Genomic DNA, 11,799 nt, shown 5'->3' with positions numbered 1-11,799 from the left:
TACCACAAACTACATTGTGTATGGGGGCCACATGTGCCGGGTGCACTATAACAACACCAGGGAAGCCAGCAAGGATCTTTACATTTGCATTTAGTTTATATTTACCCAATTGGATCACTTGAGGGTCTTCTTGCCTATGCAATGCTGGGCATTCTAATTTTTGATACATATATGACGATGTAAGTTAAAAAAAAATATAATATATATATGTATATATACATATATATGTGTGGTTTTTTTTTGTAAACAAATACATTTGTATGATGTTATGATCAACACTTTATTATTTTATAGAATGTTTGTGCTGTATGCTACTGTTTCCCCTGAATAAGATTCAAGATATAAATTAGATGAATTGAAATGCGTTGGAGTTTCCCTTTTTCTCTTCTTGGTGATATGCAGCCAAACCATCACCATTCCTGCACAATGATATGTACAATGTATTTTTCCTTTTGTTTTTAAAATTGGATTTAATAAAATTGTGCTTTTACATATTTCTTTTGTTGTAATATTTTGGTGCTTGCAAAGTCCCTGTTTTCCAAAATGTATGGGATAAGCACCATTTATATTTAATATTTGACCAGTACTATATATATTTCAAAAAAATCTTTGGCTGGTAAAAACACCCTACATACATTCTGTGTCCTGCTCCTCTTATATGTGTTCTCAGTGAGAGTTTTGAAAATTGAAACATTTTCTTTTGTGGTTATTGGCGTATTTATATTTGTATAATTTTGGTGATATGCAATTTATTTTTGTCTACTTTCAAGACATTGATCCAGTGCTTCTGATCGATTAAAAAATGGGTGACTATTATGGAAGAGATTGGGAAAATCGTATATCAAGATACTGTATCAATCTCAATGTGGTGATAAAGATAAGTCTGAAACTGAGCTTTCTTCTCTATTCTTCCTCCTTAAAAAGTTTCTTCAGAAAAAAATCTGCCCTGTACTGGCATATCAATAGTTCTGAAATATATATAAAAGAGGGCTATAATCCTATGGGACTAAGAGTGCAATTTTCCTAATATACCCCAAGTCTCTGATCATCTTAGAAAGAAATGGGAAGAAAATTTAAATATCTGCTCAACCAATATGATGGTTATACTTATGGGAGACTATAAGAATCAAATGGAAAATATAGATAAAGAATTACAGACCATTCAGAACTCTGAGTCTGTTACGTTTGCATGACAAAAATTAAAAGCTCGATAAAAAATTAAATGAGGATCTGGAACAGTTTAACAAGATAACGTTAATGAAAAAAAAAAAGATAAAACGTTTTTTCGAGATAAAAGAGCTTTTATGGAAGGCAAGGCCTACAGATGGGATTCTTCTTAGAGACATTATATACCTCATTCTAAAATTCAAACACAAATTGAGAATAATATATAATAACATAATTCTTCACTTTCTTCTCAGGTTTTCACTAGACACAAATCCAACAAACACTTGAGGAATCATCAACATGGAAATTCAGGACCCTCTACTGAAAATGATCAAAAGAGAAGATTTATTGATCCTACTCATCCCAACACTGAACATGTGGTTCAGGTAATATAGGTGATGGTACACTTTCTTCTAATCTTACCCCTTCCAACATGAGCAACAGCGGATGCTACCTCCTTAGGAGCGGTTCGCAAACAAATGCACTTAAATTTCAATACACAACAATCTAATATTTTTTAGAAACACAAGGTCAAACATCTCGGGTGAAATACACTAAACAAATAGATTCTTACATGCACAAACTCCTATCATCTCCCAGGATGAATCCCAAATGATAAATCTGTCATCATATATATTGTCCCCATGCGAAAGAGAGGTTCTCTCTCTGGGGCTAAGTTTCTGCCCTACTGCTGATATTTACAAAATTGATATTCTTAAAGATCTTTAATTGTTTGGCTGTAAAGTTATATTACGAATTGCCCATGATAAATCAACGGATGATACAACGAAAGAGAAATTATCCATTCAGGAATGTAGAGCATTAAGAGACCTCACTCTTTTATATGAAGAAAGCAATCCCTCTAATTCGATTGATGATCTGGAGACTTTGCTTCAGAATCAACCAGATCCTAATGTATAACCAATCAGTAATTCAAAAATAAATCTGACTTTTTTCCATGGGTTTATTTGAATCCAAGTATAACGGCATTTTTAAAATGTACAACTAAAGCCATTGAAAATATTCCTCCCATTATGTCTAATCAATCTAATCTCACTCAACAACAAGCTAATTTAAAACTACAACAAAATAAAGATATTATCATAAAACCAGCTGACAAAAGAGATAATACTGTGATTATGGACACTAGTGATTATAAGAGGATGTGTTTCAACATCCTCCAGAATCGGGACTGGTATTGTCCAATCTCCGTTGAATGTACTAGTATCTTCAATAAGGAATTTTATAATATAATCTCTGATGCTCAAAGTCACAATATTATAGACAAAGATACCTGGGAATTTGTTTTCAATAAGATCCCATGTATCCCTTCATTGTATGCTCTTCCTAAGATACATGGCTTTTACCATGTCATATGATGCCCAAAAATTAACTTTTCCGGATGTGGAAATTGAGATAGCTCCAGATCAAACATTATCAAGGATGAGCTTAGTGAGAACCTGAATAACCATACATTTTGGAAAACAGGGACTCTCTGGTCATTGCTGGTACTGCTGCTATAGACCAGTGGTTGTCAACTTATGAGCTAAAAGGGGCCTCAGATACGGCCCCTGACATGACCAAGGGACCACACATAATGTTCAATATATGCAATGCTTGAAAGGACTGTCAGAAACTGCAGACATAATAGAGGAAATGAGGGTCTGACAGTGTGGACATGCTACATTTTTGGAAGAAAAGTAAAAGTCCAACAATTCAATGCAACTAGAAATAAAATTTGTAAAGACTTTTTTCATGATCCAGCAAGACACAAAAGGATTCCATTACACAGCAAGGTTGACATGTTTCAGTCCTACTTTGGGCTGCAAGGCTACATTTTTGGCTGGGGATATACTGCAGAAGACAATATGAAACTGGGAACATGTCATGTGAGACAAGTAGAGCTCAATGCTGTTACCCCAATCAAAGTTCTCACTGCAGAGGTCCAAGGGACAAACATCATATATTAAAGGGCAGCATGTGGCTCTCAGGCCACAGGTTGGGCACCAGGGCTGTAGACACTCATGGCAACAGATCCTTGCAGCTCTAGTCCCAGCTCAAATGACCTCTCAGTGCCTCAGTCTTGCTGGTGCTATGCTCAGACACCAGCAACAGGTCCATGTCCTTTCAGACACCTCAGTGGTGGGTCTGAACTCTCTGTTCCCCAGACTCAGGAAACTGTGGCGCTGTTATTTACAGCTAGGCTTCTTCCAACAAAAAATGCCCAAAAAAAGGTCTGTCTCTGTGGTGCAGGGATTTCTAGGTAGTGAAGTCCATAGCCCCATTACCTCCATTCACTTGCACTGTGCTCGTTTAAGGAATACAGTTTCCAGTATCCTTAATGGCCACTGCATAGCAAGTTCTCTTTTCCCCCCTTGATTGGCTCTAAGCCGCTGTTGCCAGTAGGGAGGGGGAGCAAGAGCGAGGAGAGACCACAAAGCTGCTCCAATGCTGCCAAGAGAGAAGCGAAGGACAGAGGAACACAGCCCACGTCTCCAGCCACTCTGTAATTGGTCATTGCGGTGGATAAATGAATCCATTATTAAAGACATTATAATTACAGTGACTGTTGCTACCCTGCTGCTGATGATGAAGGAGAATCTGGCACTTTGCCTGTTCTGCCTCATATACACATGTGTACCGTCTGCCTGTCTGTCCTGAACCATGCATCGGAACTCGCATGAATGTACACTATATGATGAAGTTAAAGATACCTGCAGGTTCATATAACCTGTCATTTATTCAAACATGCTGCCTGCACAGAACACCTGTGCAATCCACACAGGTGTACAGATTGATACACCCATGTGAATGAAGCCTTTGTGTGTTGCGGTACCATTGCCAGACTGAAAATAATAAACAACCCTGCCATATGAAACCCTACTGATCACACTGATGCTCTTGACCAAATTTTTTTGGCTATGTACAACAGAGAACAGGTGCCAAATGTCAAAATTGCGGCTGATGTATAGAACACAAAGACTGAACTTCTGAACAAAAATCATTGATGACGACTGAAAATGCAAATTGAACCCACATACAGCATGATAAATAAGGCCTTTTGGCATGAACTGCCATGTTACCAATCTGGGTGTGATCAGGATGTCAGATGTGGAAAGACTGTCTCATTAGTTCAATCATCAAGGCTGCGGTTCCCTTTCTTGACTACTTTAGATAATAATAACACGTTCTGTATTCAATGATTACTGTCACATGGTATGACAAATATCACATTCAGCATGTTAGTGCCTTTGATTAGCATCTCTAACAACTGATTATCTTTTATTGAGTGCCAAGAAGTCAAGAATTCTGTCATTAAATTTTATATGGTAATGCTCCTTCAGTTTATGGTATTATTACAAACCCTGGTGATTGTACCAAGGGAGTCACCCTCAAACATAAACACAGGTTGCTACAGTGAATAATAAAATCAGAAAGTGATGCAAATGCTGCCAGCTGGAAATAAACTATACTGCTAATGTACCGTATGAAGGTACAGACAAATAATATGTGTCATAAGCTAAGTGGAATCAGCACCCAGGCACACAATTTTCAATTTTTTCTTCGTCTGTTTATTTCCTTCTTTAAACTCCTATGTACAGTATATTCTTTAATGAGTTTACCTGTCAGTACCAAAAAGAAAAGCGTATTTAAAAGGACTGCTGAGAATAGTAATAAGACACTCTGCAACTTGTGCTGGCAGCTGTTTTTTTCCCTTGCTTGGTGCATTGGACCTTACAATGAAAGTTCTGCATACATAACAGATAAGATTTAAATAAACTGCCCTAATGTGAAACAAAAATATACCAGCAATTTGCAAAAAGACTGATATATAAAGTCTGTTAACATCAACATATTAGAATGAAAAAACTGCAGCGTTTGAAGCGAAAGCCTCTGTATATGATATATAGAGAGTTGGGCTATAATAAACACAGGTACGGAATGGGCACTGATAATTTGTAATTTCCTGGGTTGGCTCTGACCTTAAAGCAAACCTGTAGTGAGGTTATTTTACCTCCTATACTAGAAACAAATCTAAACTTTCTTTCTTGGTTACAGTGGTCACCTGTACAAATTGAGGGGTGGATCTCCCTAGCAGGGACACAGACAACAACCAAAATGTCGTGGAGGGTCTAATCCTTCCTGGCTCTATTAAAGATGTAGAGATACACGTTTAGCTATTACATATTTACCTTGATTGTTGTTACACAGAGATTGCAGAGAATCTACTCAAAAGGGAAAGAGCCAGTAAAACAAAAATGAGAGGGGTTTCCCCCTCTACTAAACTAAAACACATTTATTGTTGTCTGTGCCCAGTTGTGGAATTCTTCCTCTTTTCATCTCGAGGTGAGTACGTAGGAGGTGAGATCTCCCGATGGGGTTGGGGCAACTATAAAAACCCAACAGAGAAGTGAATCCTTCCCTGTTTTACCCAAAGCTAAAAAAAGTTTTGGCTAGAGCCGGGCTTTTACATTTTTATCTATATTAAAACAAAGATAAACAACAAGAAGATCTAGTAATTTTTGTAACAATATTCGCCCTTTTGGAGCTTTGCACTGCAACTCTGAAGAGTCCCCAGCAAATAAATTGTACCTTCAGATGTGTTTACTTATATATTCTATGCACCTTGTCCTGCAATTTTCTCCCTGGTCCACACATCCCTGCTATACATATCATTCCAAAAATACCATATAAACATTGGTTAAAACTCAGCTGCTGAGTATAAAATTGTAGAAAAGAGTTCTTTTTATCTAGACCATCCAGGAATTCCACTCAAGCAATTACAAATATACCATAAACTTTATAATCTTCTATCAGCAGCCTGTCTGATCCGGCAAAACCAGTACGGCTTTATTCTCTTGGGATCCTGCCTTGCCTCCTCCCTGCAAATGTAATCACATGTACTGGGACTGCTAAGTATTTACCTTTTTACCTACTTCTTGCTGCCTCTATAGCTATGGTCTAGACTTATACAGACTGAACTTTAGGCCCCTTCTGGCCACTATGCACACCTGGATACTTAAGTTCTTTGCATGAATCTGGTCTCTTCTACTGTACATAAAGCCTCTACATTATACAGTGCAGCACAGGGCATCCATCAGAAATGTACACAGCTTTAGGCCTGGGCCCCCCCCGGCCTGACCACCAACATTCCCCATCCCACTGAATCAGCCTACTGGACATCCTCCAGTCCCATCTGTCCATTCCATGTCCTCCTCCTCCTCCAGTCCCATCTCCTCCATCCCAGATCCTCCTCCTCCTGCAATCTCATCTCCTACATCCCTTGTCATCCTCCTACAGTCACATCTCCTCTGTCCCAGTGTGACAGGAGGGGGACAGTGTGATAGGGGGGGCAGTGGGATGGAAGGGGGAGGGTGAGACAAAAGGGGCAGCGGGACAGGAGGGGAACAAAAGGGGCAGTGGACACGTGTGTGTGGGGGGGGGGGGGGCAGCAGGACATGTGGGAGGGCAGCGTGACAGGTGTGGGGCAGTGGGACAAAAAGGGTGTAGCAGGACAGGAGGGGAACAGTGGGACAAGAGGAGAGGACGCAGGACAGGAGGGGGAAGTGTCATGGGAGGGGGCAGTGTAACGGGAGGGGGCAGTGGGACAGGTGGGGGCACTGGGACAGAAGGATGTGCATGTCAAGGGAGGGGATCAGTGGGACAGGAGGGGGCAGCAGGACAGGTGGGGGGCAGTGGGACAGGAGGTGGGAGTGTCACAAAAGGGGACAGTGGGACAGGAGGGGGCAGTGTCACTCACTGTGTGCTCACACACACCTTGGGAAGCTCCAGTGTCTCCTCCAGATGGTATCAGTGGAGAGGATCTGGTGCCAGGAGGGATGGCTGAGCCTGTGTTCCCATCTCTACCATGATCTCTGAAGGCAGCTGCAACAAAGAGTGGGGAGGGATCCTCCACCCTGAGCTCCTCCTCTTCTTCCTCCTCCTTCATGGGGCCCTCTACTGGCACCCTCTGACCTGATCCGCCCCGCAACAGCAGGCCCCGAACGCTGCCTGCACACACCTGGGATATGCCCACCATTCCACCCTTCTCTGCATCCTGGCAGTAGCTGCCCCACATTAAAGATGGCCCTGGTTGGAGCCTGGGGTCCAGGAGTGTCAAGACATCCAGGCCCCCTACTTGTGAATGAGCTGTCTCCCCCTAATGGCAGCCCTGGTGTAGAACCCTATTTGGACTTTTTTTTGCACTGGTATGAGGGAAGTTTGGATGAAACCGCTATATGAGTTATTTAGTAGAAGATGAAATCTGGCTTTGCCCTTGTGAGATTTTTCGGTACTGATATTCATCCTCCTCTGGACACTTATGCCTTACATCTTGCTGTTATACGTGGTGTAACCAGTAATGTGCTGACACCAGAGTCTGTAAAGCAAAAGAGATATAGCAATAGAATTAGATCCATTAGGTTATAGGTGGATAACGTTTCCTATTTGCTCCTACTTGACCTCCATTCTTAGTGCAATGAAGAGTATGATTCCAAATGGAACTTTATTTTATGTGGCAAATTGGTTTAATACGTACTTACAGTATAAAGGACATGGTGCACTACCTTGTGGTCCAGCCATATAATATGGAATCTTTACTTTTTTTGATTATAGGGACTTTAATTTACTTCACTATTTATGTAAAGAGTTTAAAAGGAATTGAGAGATGGAAGACAGGTTATGGTGTTTGTTTTATTGTGTTTTTGGCAAAAGATTTTAAAATGCATGGTTTATTTGCAATTCTTTTAGAAATTATATATCATTAAGTGTCTATGAGATGATTCACTTGAATTTCTAGTCTAGCAAAGCACCTGCCTCATATGTGTTTCCACATATTAGCCTGTTCTACCCGGTCATATTCCCATACTGTTCTGGAGGTGGACCATTTTTAGAAAATCATGTCTATGACCATAGCCTTAATATTATTGAAAAAGTAGTTATATGGGGATATGGCAGGGGGTTGTGATGCACTTGGGGTGAGGGTGTGAAGTGTTTTTTTATTTTTTTCAAAGGTTGAGTGAGGTGTTGTGAAAAATGACAGCCCTTACACAAACCATCAGCATCAACTGCTTGATGGGCTTCAATCACCCCAAGCTAATCTAAAAGAGAAAAAAAAACAAAGTTGAAAAAATATCTAAAATGTTGACAATTAAAGAAAATGGCAATAGTGGTGTGACCCTCCTGCGCTCAAAATAATGTGTTTAAACAATTAACAAATAAATGAACCCCAAACAGCTGCTAGCATTAAATCATATACCAGTGATCAAGTGAATATAAACCTAATAAATGCTGCGCTACATTCAAAAATTAAAGTGAATGTGGAATACAATGACATAAATCAATATATTGACAATAAAAACCATATAAATGCTGTGCTACATTCAAACTAATTAAAGTGAATGTGGAATAGAATAAAAAACAAAAAACAATAATAATAAATATAATAAAAAATCACAGCCCTGATGAAGTCACGTGATATTGTGACGTAACGCGTCGGCGTAGCGCGGTGACGTATTTCCGGCGTGGCGGCCATCTTGGTACACCTGTGGATTCAGCTGTACACCCAACTCATATACACATATCCTCAATTGAGAGCATGAGGGTTTAATGTGGACTGGCTGCTACGTGAGTTATTTTATTATACATGTGATGTTCCTATGGTATAATAAACCTTACTGCACTATGGGAGGATCCGTTTGTTTTGTTCTGGGAAAGTGATATTTCATCTACACTTGAAGAAGAGCTGAGTGGGAATATTGTATCCTGAGAAGTGGTTCTGGAGTGCCTTGGTGCCTGGAGGATCTGTGAGAGGGATCCATACTGCTCTGTGACCCGCAAGGGTCGAAGAGTTGAGGTGAGAGGCTAATCCAGAAGGTGGTTGGATTCACAAGTTATCTACACCCAGATACCTGCACGGTTTTTTGTTTCACCTGTGGTCACCTTACAGTATATTGGAAACACAATTCTACCAAAATCATTAATTTTTTCACCTTTAATATTCCAATATTGGACTTTTTTCACTTAATATTTCATTATTGGACTTTGAGTTTGCGTATATTATTTAGATATTACTTCACTTCACATTGTGCACGTGTGATGTTATATATGTATGTGTTTTCATGCACATGCGTATTGATTTAAGTTTTGCGTTTTGTTATTATTTTTGTGTTATCACTTAGCACCTTTTTATTATATTTATTATTATTGTTTTTTGTTTTTTATTCTATTCCACATTCACTTTAATTAGTTTGAATGTAGCACAGCATTTATATGGTTTTTATTGTCAATATATTGATTTATGTCATTGTATTCCACATTCACTTTAATTTTTGAATGTAGCGCAGCATTTATTAGGTTTAATTAAAGAAAATGTACCCCATCACTAGAATTCAGAGAACCAAAAAAATTATTTGTAAACGTAGATTTGAACCCAACCATTAAAATCTCATATAAGCTTTAACGTGATGATTTCACTTGGAAACCCTATTTTAATTGCTAGCCTTCATGAACATAACAGCTGGTGATATTTATATAAAGGTCCTTGTTCGGGCACTTTGTATTATGAGACTGCAATGCTCTGCACCTGTCCCCTGTAAATTAACCTGTTACATGCTCTTGTACAGGTAAATGTAAGCTGCTTTGCCAATTCACATTGCCCGGACATACCGGTATTCCACTCTTTGTCACCACTTAAAAAGAAGGCCTGTGAAAAAAAAGTTATGACCAGCAACAGTTAGGGAATATGCCCAGTGAAAAAACACATGTAAGGGTTTGCATCTATTCTAATAGACCTTCCAATATCTACATGCCCCACACTAATTTCTCTTTTCAGCAGCACTCTCTATGCTGCATGACTAAACCCAGGATCCTTCATTCACTATATCTGGTCTCCCACAGTACACAGAATATGGAAATTCAATTATTTTAGTAAATATAAACTGCTAAATACCTTTTCTTGTCAGCAGTTAGAGCAGTCTTGTAGCTTCTATGAATGTTCAGCCAAGCACTAGCTAAAGCTTGTAGGAGTTTTCTTTCTGCTCTAGGAGGATGCAAAACCCCTGAACTTTGTCTAGGCAGTGCTGATTGGCCCTGTGCTGATCACGCGCACTCTCCCAAGAAAAAAAAAAACCTTTCTAGAAATACACACCAAACTGAGCATGTGCATAATGCCTACGGTTCAGGAGATAAAAGGTGGTCGCTTAAACAAGAGGAGGAACAGAGCAATAAGGATCAAACGGCCTTTTTCCACAATGCAGAGGATTAACCGCTTAGGTTCCACAGTGAGTATAACAAGCTGCTTTGCTGCATATACAGGCTGATTTCACTGTTGTGTGTTTAGTAACACTTTAAAGCACATTGTCAATATGATGCAGTGACCTCACCACGTTTGAGTGAAAGGGTGGGCTTATCCAAAAGTCACCTTATTGACACTTCTAAGTCAGCCGATCTTTGTTCAAAGGCTAGGCATTGCATTATGGTCACAAAGAATTCAGTCTGGTGAATTTCTGCATTAGTCCACTGGGACTGCGGATCTTGAACAGGCAGGGTCCTCTTTAAACCCACGGTGGCTGTGAGCCCAAACCTCATCCTTACGTCCTTCCTTAAAAATTAATTTAATCAATTACAATGAAATAAGTACACATTTTATTGTTGTTGCTTAGGTATATGCTTATATCTCTATAGAAAATACTTTATTACACCTTTAACAATCGCTACAACACAGCATTCATTCAAACCAAACACTGTACGCATGTTTACGATAACACTGCCCTATATATGAGTACAGCAGCACACAGTCATTTATGTCAATGGCGAGCTGTACCATGGCTGTCTGGGGAAGGAAATATGCTGAATGGCCAACCTGTGTGCAAAAACCTTTAGAGCTGTTTCACACTGCTGCCCTGCAATGTGGCTGCAGTGTAGTGTACCCACGGTTTTTGTGCAGTTAATCCATGATTTCTTATAGACTTTATAAAATCATGCACTTTCGTGTGTTCTCTGAAAGACCACCAAAAGTCCTGCATGCTGCATCTTTCAGAAAATGGACCAACAGCACTCAGTGTACTAGAATGTCTATGGGAAACTGCTAAAAAAAAACACAGGTACATTTGTGCTGCAGTCAAACTAGTGAATAGATAACATGTAGTCCCGTACCATGTTTAAATCTCGCTGCCCTTGCGATCTGCAGCGGGTGTCAGTGCAATGTTAATTTCACCACAAATGCAGGTTGCAAATGCAGGGCATTTGCCTGCACCGGATCACATGGTACAAAACGACCATGCTATTTGGTTGCAGTGAGTTTCTAAAATTAGTGCATGCACTACTTTGGCGCAATGCAATGTGATTTGAACCCATTCAAAATGAATGGGCCCAAATGGCATAAAAAAAAATAAATATTAAACAGCAAAACAGTGCAAATAAAAATAAAATCAATATTCAGTGAAGAATTATACCAAATAAACTTAAATAGTATAAAAATAAAAAATAAATAAATATGAATATATCAAATAAATTAGTCCCACTCCAAATCAATAAGGTGAATAAAATAGAGTTGAAAAAGTCATTCTCCAAAGAGCCTTTGACCTGTGTTGACACTGTATTAGTGCTCAAATACTGTAGCATACTGCACTC

This window comes from Staurois parvus, unplaced genomic scaffold, assembly GCF_062004578.1.
Source record: "Staurois parvus isolate SC_StPar_1 unplaced genomic scaffold, SC_StPar_1.0 ptg000251l, whole genome shotgun sequence".
Taxonomy (NCBI): Eukaryota; Metazoa; Chordata; class Amphibia; order Anura; family Ranidae; genus Staurois; species Staurois parvus.
The sequence above is the reverse complement of the archived record's forward strand: the minus strand, read 5'-3'. Positions refer to the sequence as shown.